General features: G+C 45.9%; 3 protein-coding genes across 3 annotated transcripts in view; all 3 read left to right on the top strand.

Annotated features, from left to right (window-relative positions):
• The window catches only part of LOC147322330 (uncharacterized), an 86,439-nt gene extending 85,399 nt beyond the window's left edge, over window positions 1-1,040 (top strand). Inside the window, exon 4 of the transcript XR_015131081.1 lies at window positions 173-1,040. The gene's annotated coding sequence lies outside the window, so the exon portion shown is untranslated. The remainder of the gene's footprint in view (window positions 1-172) is intronic.
• Window positions 1-14,472, top strand: part of LOC147322323 (uncharacterized) — a 333,216-nt gene that overhangs the window by 167,215 nt on the left and 151,529 nt on the right. The window lies entirely within an intron of this gene.
• The window catches only part of LOC147322329 (uncharacterized), a 39,600-nt gene that overhangs the window by 15,366 nt on the left and 9,762 nt on the right, over window positions 1-14,472 (top strand). The window lies entirely within an intron of this gene.

The raw sequence follows: 14,472 nt of genomic DNA, 5'->3' as shown, positions 1-14,472 counted from the left end.
ACTGTAACAAAAAATAATTTCCCCCAGGGATCAATAAAGTATTCTGATTCTGATTCTGATTTAACCTTTAAAACTCTGACATGTTTTAGCACACAAGGCTTCATCGGGGAGTTCACTCATGATTGGACCATGAGAATAAAGGTTTTTAGTTCTTTCAAAGAGAGTCTTGGAGGTGTTTGATGTTTCTGTTTTTTCTGAAACCACCTGAAAGAAAAACTATTTTTCTTGCTTTGTGTAGTGTGGAAGTTTGTAATGTTTCTTTCATCTGTGATGTTCTTGAATGTGTTCACATGAAGATGGTACAAATAAACTCCTTTTAGCTTTAGCTCCTAATTTATTCATTATTTATGGATGTAGCACAGCAGCAGTGTCTTGATTAACACATGGAGGGCTCGGAATCTGATGGTGTCATCTCTCTAATTTGCCCACTGCGTAAATCTCACTCTTTGCCAAGAAATTGAAATAAATCTTGTGTCCCTGCTGGATAGTGATCCACTGTAACTCTGCTCCTCCTTCCTGTTTAGGATTTCTGTGGCTGAAGTAAAATTCCCTCCATCCATCAGTTATCCCAGCTAACCCAAAGTAAAAGAAAGTTTTGCTCATCTTAAAAAAGCATTACAATAATGGGCATTACCAATGCAAACTGAATAATACAGAAGATGAAAGAATAGACTTTGATCAGTTAATAAAGCTCATGATCTTGATTCATTGTGGCTGCTACACAGATACTTCTGGGTCACTTCTCTCAGTTAGGAACCTTCCTCACCAAAACTGACTGTTGGACCACTCCCCTGGTTTCATGAGAAATTGTTTCAGCCATGATTTCTCTTCCTGTATTTCAGAGTAAAGACTGAAGTGACAAATGGAAACATGTTTAAAAAACACAATGTGAGAGAGACGTTGAGGTCCTTAGAAGTTACCCTGGGTTTTTCTGTCACCCTGCTAGATGTTACACACCTTGTTATTGGACTGATTTCTACTGGTGGACTTCTCCTGGGGAGAGTAACAATACTCTTACTAATTAGCTCCCTTTCACACCTTTGGGGATATTTATTTTTGTGCTTGCAGCGCTGTGAGCCAGAAAAATCTGCAACAGCGACGAGCCGAATGCTTAAGTGAATCCCAGCAGCTGCACATGTGCTACGCTGATTTAGAGGATATCTTTGCTCTTCATAATTCATAACTTCATAATTACACAGGGTCTAATTATGAAGTTATTGAGCTGCACATACTTTACAACCTGCTTAAGTTCGAGGTCACAGCGTCTGTAGAGCAGCTGGAACATAATGAAGTCTACAAGGTTAAAGTTTTATCTTCACTTGTTGTTCTCTCTGCTGCTTGGTTTGATGGATCTGAGAGCTTTTGTTTTTATTACTGTTATTATAATTATCATTAATATTTTACTCTTTAAAAGCTTTAAAATAGTGTTTGTGTTTTGAAAAGTTGATTTAAGAATTGAACAGAAACATCTGTCATAAAAATCGCCCAAAGGCACAGCGACAAACTCAAAGGATGCAACCTGTAACTTTCTCTTCCTTCATGTCAGTACCATCATCGATTATTTATATTAAATGCATATAGCAACAGTAACACTTTAGTTTGGATTTCATAATTTCTGTAACTGGAAAATATTATTTTGTTTAAAGACAGAAGTGACTGCATAGTTGCAACATTAAAGTGAAATATTTAATAGTCTAATAACAGATTATGTGTTGAAGCTGTCGTTTCAGGAGGAGAGAAGCTGCAGACAGTGTTGGGAAGGTTACTTTTAAAATGTATTCCGTTACAGAATACAGAATACATGCCCCAAAATGTATTCTGTAACGTATTCCGTTACGTTACTCAATGAGAGTAACGTATTCTGAATACTTTGGAATACTTAATAGATTATCATGCTTTTTACAACAACGTGAATGTACTATTGCTGTGTGATTTATTACTATTACTGAAGGTCCGCGACTCCGAACTGTAGTAAAGGGACCTCTGACTAATACGGCGGGGTCCCTGTCGGCTCGTAGCCGAAAAATAGCTTTACTTTGTTGTGTGGGTCAATTTTTCTTGCGAGAGACAGAGAGAGGCGTTGAAAGACTGCTCCAACGGAACTTATTGTTTTCGGAGGAAAACACGAACACGGTGTACAGTCGAGTCTTAATAGCTTACTTACAACTGGGCTCGTCAGGCACTCTTCTTGGCTGCAGTGGTTATTATTATATTTACATGTTTCCAGCTCCCGTTTTTCCTCGACGACAACTCGTACCTTTCCACTCGCCTTTTTCTCCCTCCTCGCGCTCACAGACCCATAACGTGTATGGCAGTCCATTCTCCCTGCAACACGGACTATACTGCCCATGATGCTACATTCTTTAGAGCTATGCTTGTAGCATTCTGCCTGTTAGCTTAGCACAACAACAACAACGAAAAGGCGCTCTCTCACCCAGGAAACACACAGTCGCAGAAAGAGAGAGAGAGCGTCGCCCTGTAACCATGGCAACCGTAACGCTGCCGCCTGGAACGAAAGAACGTAGCTGTCAAACAAAACCCAAACAGTCCTGACCCGCGACAAACAGAAACAGGAAAGTACCGCAGTGTAATCCATTTATTTCAACAAAGTAACTGTATTCTGAATACCACCTTTTTAAACGGTAACTGTAACGGAATACAGTTACTCATATTTTGTATTCTAAATACGTAACGGCGGTACATGTATTCCGTTACTCCCCAACACTGGCTGCAGAGAGGCGTGTAAGACTGCAACTCTGCTTCCTGGTCCCAGCTCTGGATAGTCATATTTTAGGGGGTTTAATAAATGTGTCCATATTTCTAGATATGAGAGCTGCTCCATCCAAAGTGGGATGGATGCCGTCTCTCCTAACAAGACCAGGTTTCCTCCAGAAGATTTGCCAATTATCTATGAAGCCCACATCGTTTCTTGGACACCACTCAGACAGCCAGCAACTTAAGGAGAACATGTGGCTAAACATGTCACTCCTGGGCTGTATCCCAATTCAGGGTCTGCAGCCTTAAAGGCCGCATTTTAAGGCCGATTACGTCACAGCAACGCGACGAAGACTGTTCCAATTCAAAGGCTGCTCGAAATGCGGCCCTCAAATGTGTCCTTCATTTCCCTGAATTTTAAGGATGTGTCGGTGTAGACTTCGTGGCCCAACATATCCCAGATTGCATAGCGCGGCGGTGGATGTGGATAATTTTGCCAAAAAAAACGGTGGAAGCTGAGCGACCAAAGAGTAAACATTTAAAAGTAAGTACTGTTATGATGTCTCAACAGGACCTGGAAAAACTAGTCCATGCATTCATTTTTAGTAGGCTTGATTACTGTAACAGCATCTTTACAGGTCTACCTAAAAAATCAGTCAGACAACTGCAGCTCATTCAGAACTCTGCTGCTCGAGTCCTCACTAAGACCAAAAAAGTGGACCACACCAGTCCAGCTCTGAGGTCTTTACTCTGGCTGCCTGTCCGTCAGAGGATAGACTTTGAAGTTCTGATGCTGGTCTATAAAGCTCTGAATGGTTTAGGACCAAAATACTAGTGATGTTGAGATAAAGCCTCGTGATGAACTGAAACTTTCCATCCAACTGGTCGACTCATGGTTTGAAGCATTGTGATGATTCATTTGCTCTACTTCGCCATCAAGTGGACGATTCAAGTGAAACAAGCTCTGTGATTATAATGATGTGACGTGTAAACCGCTAAACTGAATAAATAAATTGTTTTCGTGATTATTTATCCCGAATATTGTCTCAGTATGTCTGATACAAAAGAGAAAGTGGAACCTATCAGGACAGAGTTTTGGTATGATTGTGTAACTGTTAGAGCTGGGTATCGTCACTGATTTCTAGAATCGATTCGATCCGATCCGGGTAAATTTTGCCTCAGACAGTCAGAAATGTTATAATTCAGATCACAGATCAGTACATTTCCATAATTTTATATCTATAAAAAGAAAGGTCCAAGGTTCTTTATTTGTCACATGCATATTTATACAAGTATAACACACAGTGAAATGTAGCCTGACACGCTCCTCGACATGTGCAAAAATTTGGGGGGGGGGGGGGAATATATATATATATATATATATATATATATATATATATATATATATATATATATACACACACACACACACACACACACACTGGGTGAATGTGCAGTAGTAGCAGCAAGCAGGTGAATTCTGTACATTAATATGAATAGACATCTGACTATTTTACAGGATAGACAATATAAACATATTTAAAATTAAAGGAGTTTGGAATGTACATTGTGCCTTGGTTTAGAGTGTCTGGAAGAGAGTCCTGTCTCAGTCAATTATAGATGATGTGAGAGGGCGGGTGTGTGTGTTTAGGGCACGGATGGCTTGGGGATAGAAGCTCCTCTTGAGTCTCTCTGTCCTTGCCCGGAAGATGCGGAACCTTCTACCAGATTGCAGAAGTTGGAACAGTTTGTTGCCAGGATGGGACGGGTCCTTCAGTATCTGCACTGCTCTAGTCCGGCATCTCCTGGTGTAGGTGTCCTGAAGCGGGGGGAGAGCAATCCTGCAGCAGCGTTCTGCTGTACGGATCACTCTCTGGAGAGCTTTTTGGTCCTTCACACAGCTGTTCCTGAACCACGATGTCATGTTCTGTGTGAGGATGCTCTCCACAGCGCCTGCATAGAAAATCCTGAGGATCTTTGGAGAGACCCTGAACTTCCTCAGTTGTCGTAGGTGATACAGGCGCTGCCTAGCCTTTTTGGTCTGGAACTGAATGTGGGCAGCCCATGTCATGTCTGAGGAGATGTGGACACCAAGATACTTGAAGGACTGCACCCTCTCCACTGGAGCTCCGTTGATGATAATGGGCTTGTAGTCTCTGTGCTGACCCCTTCTGAAGTCCACCACCAGCTCCTTGGTCTTGTAGACGTTCAGCTGGAGGTGGTTGTCCTGGCACCACGATGCCAGATTCTTCACTTCATCCATGTAGGCCGCCTCATCGTTGCTGGAGATGACACCCAACACCACTGTGTCGTCAGCAAACTTCACAATGGTGTTGGAGCCATGGGTGGCCACACAGTCTGAAGTGTAGAGGGAGTAGAGCAGTGGCGAGAGGACACATCCCTGAGGTGCTCCTGTGTTGATGGTGATGCTGTTGGAGAAGCACCTGCCCACCCTCACCACCTGAGTTCTGCCAGTGAGGAAGTCCAACACCCATGCACACAGATGGCTGTTAAGTCCCAGATCCCAGAGCTTTGTGAACAGTCTGCAGGGCACTATTGTGTTAAACGCTGAACTGTAATCAACAAACAGCATTCGCACATAGTTACCCTGTTTCTTGTCCACATGGCTGAGAGTGGTGTGTAGGACGTGGGCGATGGCATCCTCTGTGGATCTGTTGGATCTGTAGGCGAACTGCAGCGGATCTGTGGTGTCTGGGATGGAGGAGAAGATGATTTTCTTCAGCAGCCTCTCAAACACCTTCATTACTACCGAGGTCAGTGCAACTGGCCGGTAATCGTTCAGGGATGAGGGTTTGCTGTTCTTGGGCACAGGGATGATGGTGGATCTTTTGAAGCATGTGGGGACCACAGACTTCGCCAGGGACTCGTTGAAGATGTAAGTGAACACACCTGCTAGCTGGTCAGCACAGCAGCGCAGCAGACGGCCGGTGATGCCGTCTGGCCCCGCCGCTTTCCTTGTGTTCACTCTCCTCAGTGCCGCTCGGACGTCATGCTCCGCGATGCTGGTCACCGGTCTCTCGCTGATGACGTCACTGTCCTCGGTAGTCAGGCGGTAGATAGCATTAGCCGCCTGGCTAACCTCGAAACGGGCGTAGAACCGATACAGCTCGTTGGTGAATGCAGAGTCGGCGTTGATCGGCGCAGTGTCCCTGGCTTTGTAGTCCGTAATGGTGCGTAGTCCGTGCCACATACTCCGTGTGTCGCCCTGGTGGAAGCGGGACTCCACACGTTCCCGGTACCGGCGTTTGGCATCTCTCACCGCGCGCCTCACGCTGTATGAGGCCGCTTTGTAGGCGCTCATATCGCCAGTGGCGAGACCCGCGTTGTAGGAGGCGGTCCTGGCGTTTACTGCAGTGCGGATCGATCTGTCCATCCACGGTTTCTGGTTTGGGAATGTGGTGACTCTCGCAGTGGGGATAATCTCCTCCGCTAGCATATTGACGAAGCATACCGCTACTTCCGTAAACTCGTTGATGTCGACTGCGCATGCTCTGAACATGTCCCAGTCTACGTTGTTGAGTGCGTCCTGCAGCGTAGCTTCTGATTGGGCAGTCCACCGTTTTACCTCCCTCGTGGTCACGTCTTCCCTCCGTATGCTTTGTTTATACTGGGGAATGAGGAAGATGGCGTTGTGGTCAGACTTCCCAAAAGCCGGGTGTGAGACAGCTTTGTAGCCCTGCTTGTATGGCGTGTAGCAGTGATCCAAAATCCGATCCCCTCTCGTTGGACACGAGACATGCTGGTAAAAGTTTGGCATGACTTGTCTGAGGTTCGCTTTGTTAAAGTCTCCTGCTACAATGAGGGCTGCGCCAGGGTCCTTGTTTTGAAGCGAGCTCAGCACATCATGTAATTCGGACAAAGCCATACCTTTGTCCGCTTGGGGTGGGATGTAGACCACCGTGGCAATGACTGAGGTGAACTCACGGGGCAGATAGAAAGGGCGGCACTTAATGCTCAGGAACTCCAGATGTGGCAAGCAGCCGCTGGAGAGAGTAGAAATGCTCCTGGCATCACACCACTTTCTGTTTACCATGAAACACACTCCTCCACCTTTGGTTTTGTTCGACTCTGCCGTTCTGTCAGCGCGGAGCACAAAGAATGAATCCGACGGAGTTACGGCCTGGTCCGGCACGGTGGGGGTCAGCCATGTCTCCCTGAAGCACAGAATGTTGCAGTCCCTCATGTCACGTTGGAAGGTGACCCTTGCTCTTAGGTCATCGAGCTTGTTCTCCATGGATTGTACATTGGCCAGTAGAATACTGGGCAGTGGTGCGCGATGCGCCTGCTGTCTCAGTCTGTTCCTGATGACATTTGCGAGACTTTATCAAAGGTGTAAGCATCACAGCAGATGCCTTTGTATCAAAGTAGCTGAGGCTAAAACAGAAAAATGATTTTATAAAAATATTCTGCAGTAGACCTCTCCGGGTCGGGGATGAGTTCCTGCCCCAAGTGGAGGAGTTCAAGTATCTCGGGGTCTTGTTCGCGAGTGATGGGAGAAGGGAGCCGGAGATTGACAGACGGATTGGGGCTGCAGCTGCTGTAATGCGGACGCTGCACCGGTCCGTCGTGGTGAAGAGGGAGCTGAGTGTAAAAGCGAAGCTCTCAATTTACCGGTCGATCTACGTCCCTACCCTCACCTATGGCCACGAGCTGTGGGTAGTGACCGAAAGAACGAGATTGCGGATACAAGCGGCGGAAATGAGCTTCCTCCAAAGGGTGGCTGGCCTCTCCCTTAGAGATAGGGTGAGAAGTTCGGCCATCCGGGAGGGGCTCAGAGTAGAGCCGCTGCTGCTCCACATCGAAAGGAGTCAGCTGAGGTGGTTCGGGCATCTGACAAGGATGCCCCCTGGGCGCCTCCTGGGTGAGGTGTTCCAGGCATGTCCCACCGGGAGGAGGCCCCGGGGAAGACCCAGGACACGCTGGAGAGATTATATCTCTCGGCTGGCCTGGGAACGCCTTGGTATTCCCCCGGATAAGCTGGAGGAGGTGGCTGGGGAGAGGGAGGTCTGGGCCTCTTTGCTTAGGCTGCTGCCCCCGCGACCCGGCCTCGGATAAGCGGTTGAAGATGGATGGATGGATTCTGCAGTAGATCAAAAACGAAAGAAAACCATTAATCAACATATGAACATTACCTGATGCTGCTGAAGTGAAGCAGAGAAAAGTTACAGAGGTTTAGAGACACGGCTAAGCGTTTTGCATTTTGCATAATTTTAAAAAGTTTAAATTTGTTCAGTAGCCTACTGAACAGCAGAAATTAGGTTTTCTTTTTGGAAGTAAGTAAAAGGGGAAAAAACAGCGACCGACAGCGCTGTAAACAACGGTAGACTTGTGCATAACAAGGAAGCGAATAATGCAGAAAACAGATTTTTAGACGGGAAACTGTTCTTGGAGTACAGAGAGAGACCACGAGCTGTGCATGAAGTGTGATTTTATCGTGGTGGAAGCAAAATAGCAAAAGTCAGAGGGAATTCATGGCTATGTTTATGTGAAGCGTAGTTTGGATCTTCTTTTGCTGCTGGTTCAGTCAATATTGTTTGGAGAGGTAAAACCTACAGCTTCAGAATCAGCGCAAAAAGGGCGTAAAACACAAGGCCCGCCGACAGATCAGAACCAGCGAGCTGCCGGATTTCGGCCCTAACCGTGTCCGTGCCGTCGGGTGAGAAAGGCCACATCTCACTGATTCTGATGTGTCGGCGGGTCCGCGCTTTGTGTTTACGTCTTTGTGCATAATAGCCTACGTGTATCTGCTGTCATTTACTGTTTTAGCTGTTTGGTGGTTGTTGAAATTTAGTGAGGTTTAACCTGAGATTCTGGCGTTTGGGGCAAAATAAATTTATATTAAAAATCGATTCAGGATTTTAATGAATCAATGTCACGTTATCCAAGCTAGAATCGATTTTAATCGATAATCAAAACCCACCCCTAGTAACTGTGTAATCATGCTTATATACATCTGGATAATGACACAAACTGTGTGGCGCTCCACTTTTTAATAAACTAAAAGACATAAGTCAGGTTATAGGATCTGTAGTGTTGTTTATTTATATTATGGTACTTATCAGTTGTGATATTTATTACTGTGTGTGTTACACCACTCCAGGACAACTTGGTGTAAACAGCAGAACCGAGTTTATTTGGGTACTTCAGAACCGTGGCTTTCACATACACAGCCCAAGAATACACTCTTCTTCTTTTTCTTTTTCGAACATCCTTTTCTTTTTTCGTGACTGCCCCCTACTGGTGGAAAAACATGTAGCACCCAAAAATCCAAACATATAGTTGAATAACACAAATACCAACAGATTTATGCAATGTTTTGGACATATTTTAGCTTTACACTTTACCAAGTGCTACATTCCTCCCCTGCTAAATAAATGTTGTCCCAACATTGAGGAAACATGACAATAAGAAACAAAAATAAACAACTATACTTCTCTTTTCCTTGTGACAACGTAGAGATGGTGTAAGTCGGAATAGGGTTTAGCAGTGCTTTAAGATCACTTTCACGATGCACTATTGGACCTCAGGTGACAGAATCACATGTTACTCTCTTACCAGATAAGCATCGGCTTATAACAATGCTGAGTTGTTTCCAACAGTCCACATACAATTATTACCCTCTAAGACATTACTATCACTTTATCACGTGCTCCGGAGCTTATCAACTTAGATAGTAACCATTTAATCACAATTAACCTCATCAAACATAACGATCCAATGTCTTACGCTACCATCCCCAAAAGTATCAAATACTTGTGTCACCATACTGGTAAGGCCTTGTAAGTCCCCATACATTTTTGAAAAAAAATAACATCATTTAAATTCAGGAAAACTCTTTCACAGTTCAATAATAACTAACTGGTACATAAGCTGCATAGTAAGGCATTTGTAGAGCTGCCCAAGGTACTCCAAACTGGTCATAGAATGGAGATGCTGCTGCACTGGCATACAATGGGTTAACACTGTGACCAATTACTCTTTGAACTGGTTGGCCAAATGCATCATAAGTCAATATTTTCCGTGGACATCTCTCCCTTTGAGATCTTCTCGGCTGCGGTTCCGACAGTTCTGGGTTCATTTCACTGGGCTGATCTGGCGAAGCAACAGTGTCTGATGATGCTGAGATGTCATGTTCAGCGTTACCCTGTCCATTCACCATATCTGCTTGAAACTCTTCAGCATCCACTCTAAGCTCCGTGCTCTTTCACTGAAGGTCCTGGTCCAGTTCAGTAGCAGGTGCAGACACCATTAAATCCCCTTGAGGCTGACAGTGGTGGTGCCTCACTCTCTGAGACCAATACTGTTCTTCATCATCTGAGCTCTCTATATGGTTCGATGCGTCTTGTAGGTCTCTTTGTTTTTGTGTCTGTGTAGTGTGGCTTCGTTCAGTTCTTGTTATTGTGGGAAGCGGTAATGCATTACAGGGCATTAACATGTTGCGGTGGAGGATACGGCCTCGCCCAGCACCACGCTCCGGCTTAACCTCATAAACAGGGCTGTTTTCCCCCTTTTGAGAGATCACTATGTGAACTTGATCCTCCCAATAGGAGCGTAACTTTCCCGGGCCTCCCCTCTCTGACATGTTCCTGACAAGTACCCTGTCCCCAGGTGAGAGTACAGCACTTTGTCTCTTCAGGTCATAATGCGATTTCCCTCTTGCCAGAGTCTTTTTAATGTTTCTGGATGCAATGTTATATGCTTCTTTCATTTGTTGTTGCCATTTGTGAGCATAATCCTCATATGATTTGCATTTGTTCGTCTCACTCAGTCCAAAAATTACATCAATAGGGAGACGTGGATGTCTACCAAAGAGTAAATAAAAGGGCGAGTATCCTGTCGAGTCACTAGTTGTGCAATTATAGGCATGCACAACTTTGTTTACATAGTCACTCCAGTTTCCTTTCTTTTCCTCATCCAGGGTCTGCAGCATTGAAAACCAAATTTCAAGGAAAAGTCATTAAAAATTTTATCTGCTGCTGTTTTGCCAGATTTGTTGCGTGTAGGGTAGGCTTGAGCAAACTTGGTGAAGTTGTCCTGTAACACTAAAATATACTCATACCCTCCCCTGCTCTTTTCGAGATGGACATAGTCTATTGAAACCATTTCAAAGGGTGCAGTAGCCGGCACGTGACACATGGGGGCCCTACACTGAACTGTAGGTTTTTTCTGAATATTACATTTGCACACCTGTGTGATGAAAAACTCAATATCTTTGTACATATTCGGCCAATAAAACCTACTCCTTGCCAAATTCATCACACGGTCCACCCCCAAGTGACCCATTTCGCAGTGAAGGTGTTTGTACACCAGTTCTTTGTGCGATTCCGGAATCACAATCTGAGTGTAAGTCACAGTCTTTCGTATCAGCAACCCGTCATCTGAGATAAACAGCTTTTTCCACTCGTGTAGTAGCTGTTTTCCTTTAGGGGTTTTGAGCGCTGATGTCTTGTCAAGACTCGCACCAGTACTCTTTAAGTTGAGAACATAAGCTATGGCAGGGTCCTGCTTTTGAGCTTGCAATAGCTCCTGCGTTGTGATCCTCACATCTGGCAGATTTTCTGTAAGTATTTTGTTTACTTCTGGATTGCATGTTATGGCTGATATCCAATCCAGTTGTTTGTCTTCCTGTGTTTCAATGGCATTCAGTACTGCGCTTAACACTTCAGGCGAACACAGCTCAGTACATTCTGACATGTATGAATCCATACTAGAAGGTGTTCTGGACAAAAAGTCTGCATCAACGTTACTTTTTCCGGGTCGGTATTTCAGTGTTATGTTAAAATCAGCCAGCTCGGAAACCCATCTGTGCCCTGTTGCATTCAGTTTAGCTGTGCCTAAAACATAGGTTAAAGGGTTGTTATCACTGTACACTGTCACTGAGGGAGCATAGAACAAATAGTCTCTAAAGCGCTCAGTCACAGCCCATTTTAGTGCCAAAAAGTTTCCCTGAGTGCCACCTGTAGTTCCTCTCAGCTTGTGTTAATGTTCTTGACCCATATCCAATGACTCTTAATTTACTGTCCTGCCTCTGATACAAAACTGCACCAAGGCCTTCTTCTGAAGCATCGATGTGCAGAATGAAGGGTTCCTCAAACTTAGGGATAAGCCATCACAGGTGGATTAGTCAAAACATCCACCAAATAGTCTAGTGCTTTTTGGTGGCTGTCACTCCATATGATTTTTTGGGTGGGTGCAGCATGCCCCGCCTTGGCTGACCGCGCTGGTGTTTGGGTGTGGTCAACTGAGAGTAAATCATATAGGCACTTTGCATGTCTTGAAAAATCTTGTACATAGCTTCGGTAGTATCCTAAAAATCCTAAAAGCTTTCTCAGCTCTTTAATGTTTGTTGGTGGGTTGTCCTTCAAAGCTCGTACTGCTTGTACCTCTTTGTCATCCATTTTGTAGCCGTCTGCTGAAATGATTTTGCCCACATAGCGGACCTCATTTTTAAACAAGTCACATTTATCAGGTCTTAGTTTTACTCCCCAAGCCCGCTGACGTTTGAGAACTGATCTCAAATCTTCAATATGCTGTTCAAATGTTTGACTGTACACCAAAACATCATCTAAATATGGAGTGCATATTTTGTCCCTCAAGCCTTCCAAACTTTCCTCCATGCTCCGCTGGAAAGCTGCAGGTGCATTGGTGAGTCCAAATGGGATTCTATTCCATTCATACAGCCCCCAGGGTGTTGTGAAGGCGGTATATTTTTTTGAGTCTTCGCTGATTTCACCTTGATAGTACGCTTTGCCTTGGTCAATCAGAATCAGAATCAGAATGGGGTTTATTGCCAGATGTTGAGGTTTACAACATTAGGAAATTGCTGCGGTGCTTCAGTGCAAACAATAAGAATTAAAGTGCTATGTAGAAAGAAAGATATGTGCATGAGATATGCATGAGATATATACATGAGAATAAGAATTATGAGTGCTACGTAGAAAGATATATACATGAGTGCAGGTGGTGATCGGTGCCAAACATGAAATGATGCAGTGACACAGCGTAGGGTCATGTGTTAGTGGCGGGGACAGTCATGTGGTTATTGTTCATGTGTCCAACAGCAGAGGGGAAGAAACTGTTCTTATGGCGAGAGGTTCTGGTGCGAATGGACCGGAGCCTCCTGCCTGAGGGGAGCAGGTCAAACAGACTGTGTCCAGGGTGAGAAGGGTCAGCTGAGATCCGAGCTGCACGCCGCAGTGTCCTGGAGGTGTACAGGTCCTGCAGAGATGGGAGTCTGCAGCCAATCACCTTCTCAGCAGAGCGCACAACACGCTGCAGTCTCTGTTTGTCCCTGATAGTGGCTCCAGCGTACCACACGGTGATGGAGGAGGTGAGGATGGACTCGATGATTGCAGTGTAGAACTGCATCATCGTCCGTGTTGGCAGGTTGAATTTCCTCAGCTGCCTCAGGAAGTACATCCTCTGCTGGGCTTTCTTGATGACGGAGGTGATGGTGGGCTCCCACTTCAGGTCCTGGGTGATGGTGGTACCCAGGAAGCGGAATGAGTCCACAGAGGTGATGGGGGTGTCAGTCAGGATGATGGGGGGGAGTGGGGCTGTGTGCTTCCTGAAGTCCACAATAATCTCCACTGTCTTCTGGGCATTCAGCACCAGGTTGTTGTGGCTGCACCAGGTCACCAGACGTTCAACCTCCCTCCTGTAGGCAGACTCATCCCCGTCAGAGATGAGCCCAATGACGGTGGTGTCATCTGCGAACTTGATTAGCTTGACAGACTGGTGGGTGGAGGTGCAGCAGTTGGTGTACAGGGAGAAGAGCAGAGGAGAAAGAACACAGCCCTGAGGGGAGCCGGTGCTGATGGTCCGGGAGTCCGAGACATTCTTTCCCAGCCTCACATGCTGCTTCCTGTCCGTCAGGAAGTCGGTGATCCACCGGCAGATGGGATCAGGCACATTCATCTGGGAAAGCTTGCCTCGGAGATGGTCTGGAAGGATGGTGTTGAAGGCAGAGCTGAAGTCCACAAACAGGATCCTGGCGTGGGTTCCTGGGGAGTCCAGATGCTGCAGGATGAAGTGTAGGGCCATGTTGATGGCGTCGTCTACAGACCTGTTGGCTCTATATGCAAACTGCAGGGGGTCCAGGAGGGGGGCCGTGAGGGTCTTGAGATGGGAGAGAACTAGGCGCTCAAATGACTTCATGACCACAGATGTCAGAGCCACGGGTCTGTAGTCATTTAGTCCAGTGATCCTAGGTTTCTTGGGGACAGGGATTATGGTGGAGGACTTGAAGCAGGCAGGCACATGACATGCCTGCAGTGAGGAGTTGAAGATGCCAGAAAACACTGGGGCCAGCTCGTTTGCACAGTGTCTGAGGGTGGCAGGAGACACACCGTCTGGGCCGGGAGCTTTCCGAGCATTCAGACTCCTAAACTGCTTCCTCACATCTGCTTCATGAATATGAAGAGTTGTGGTCGGAGGAGGTGGTGTGAAATCCTCTTTTGTGTGGGGTGAGGAGGCGGGTGTTGCAGGTGAACAGTTTGAAGGTGGTGATGGTTCTATGGAGGGGGGAGAGGTGGGGGAATGAGTGTCCAAAGTGCCTCTATTGTTGGGGTCGTTGGAGGTGTGAAGGCTGCCTGATGGCTCGTCAAAACGACAGTAGAAGTCGTTAAGGGTGTTGGCTAAGAGCAAGTCGGGGTTTTAGGCTTGTAGTTGGTGATATTCCTAAAACCTTTCCACACAGAGGCCGAGTCATTCTCTGAGATCTGCTGCTGCATCTTC

Source organism: Aulonocara sp. 'chitande type north' Nkhata Bay, linkage group LG9 (genome assembly GCF_057382095.1).
Source record: "Aulonocara sp. 'chitande type north' Nkhata Bay isolate Kocher_YH1m ecotype deep benthic linkage group LG9, A_spYH_male_GT1.1, whole genome shotgun sequence".
Lineage (NCBI taxonomy): Eukaryota > Metazoa > Chordata > Actinopteri > Cichliformes > Cichlidae > Aulonocara > Aulonocara sp. 'chitande type north' Nkhata Bay.
Note: the sequence above shows the minus strand (reverse complement) of the source record. Positions and strands in the feature narration are given on the sequence as shown.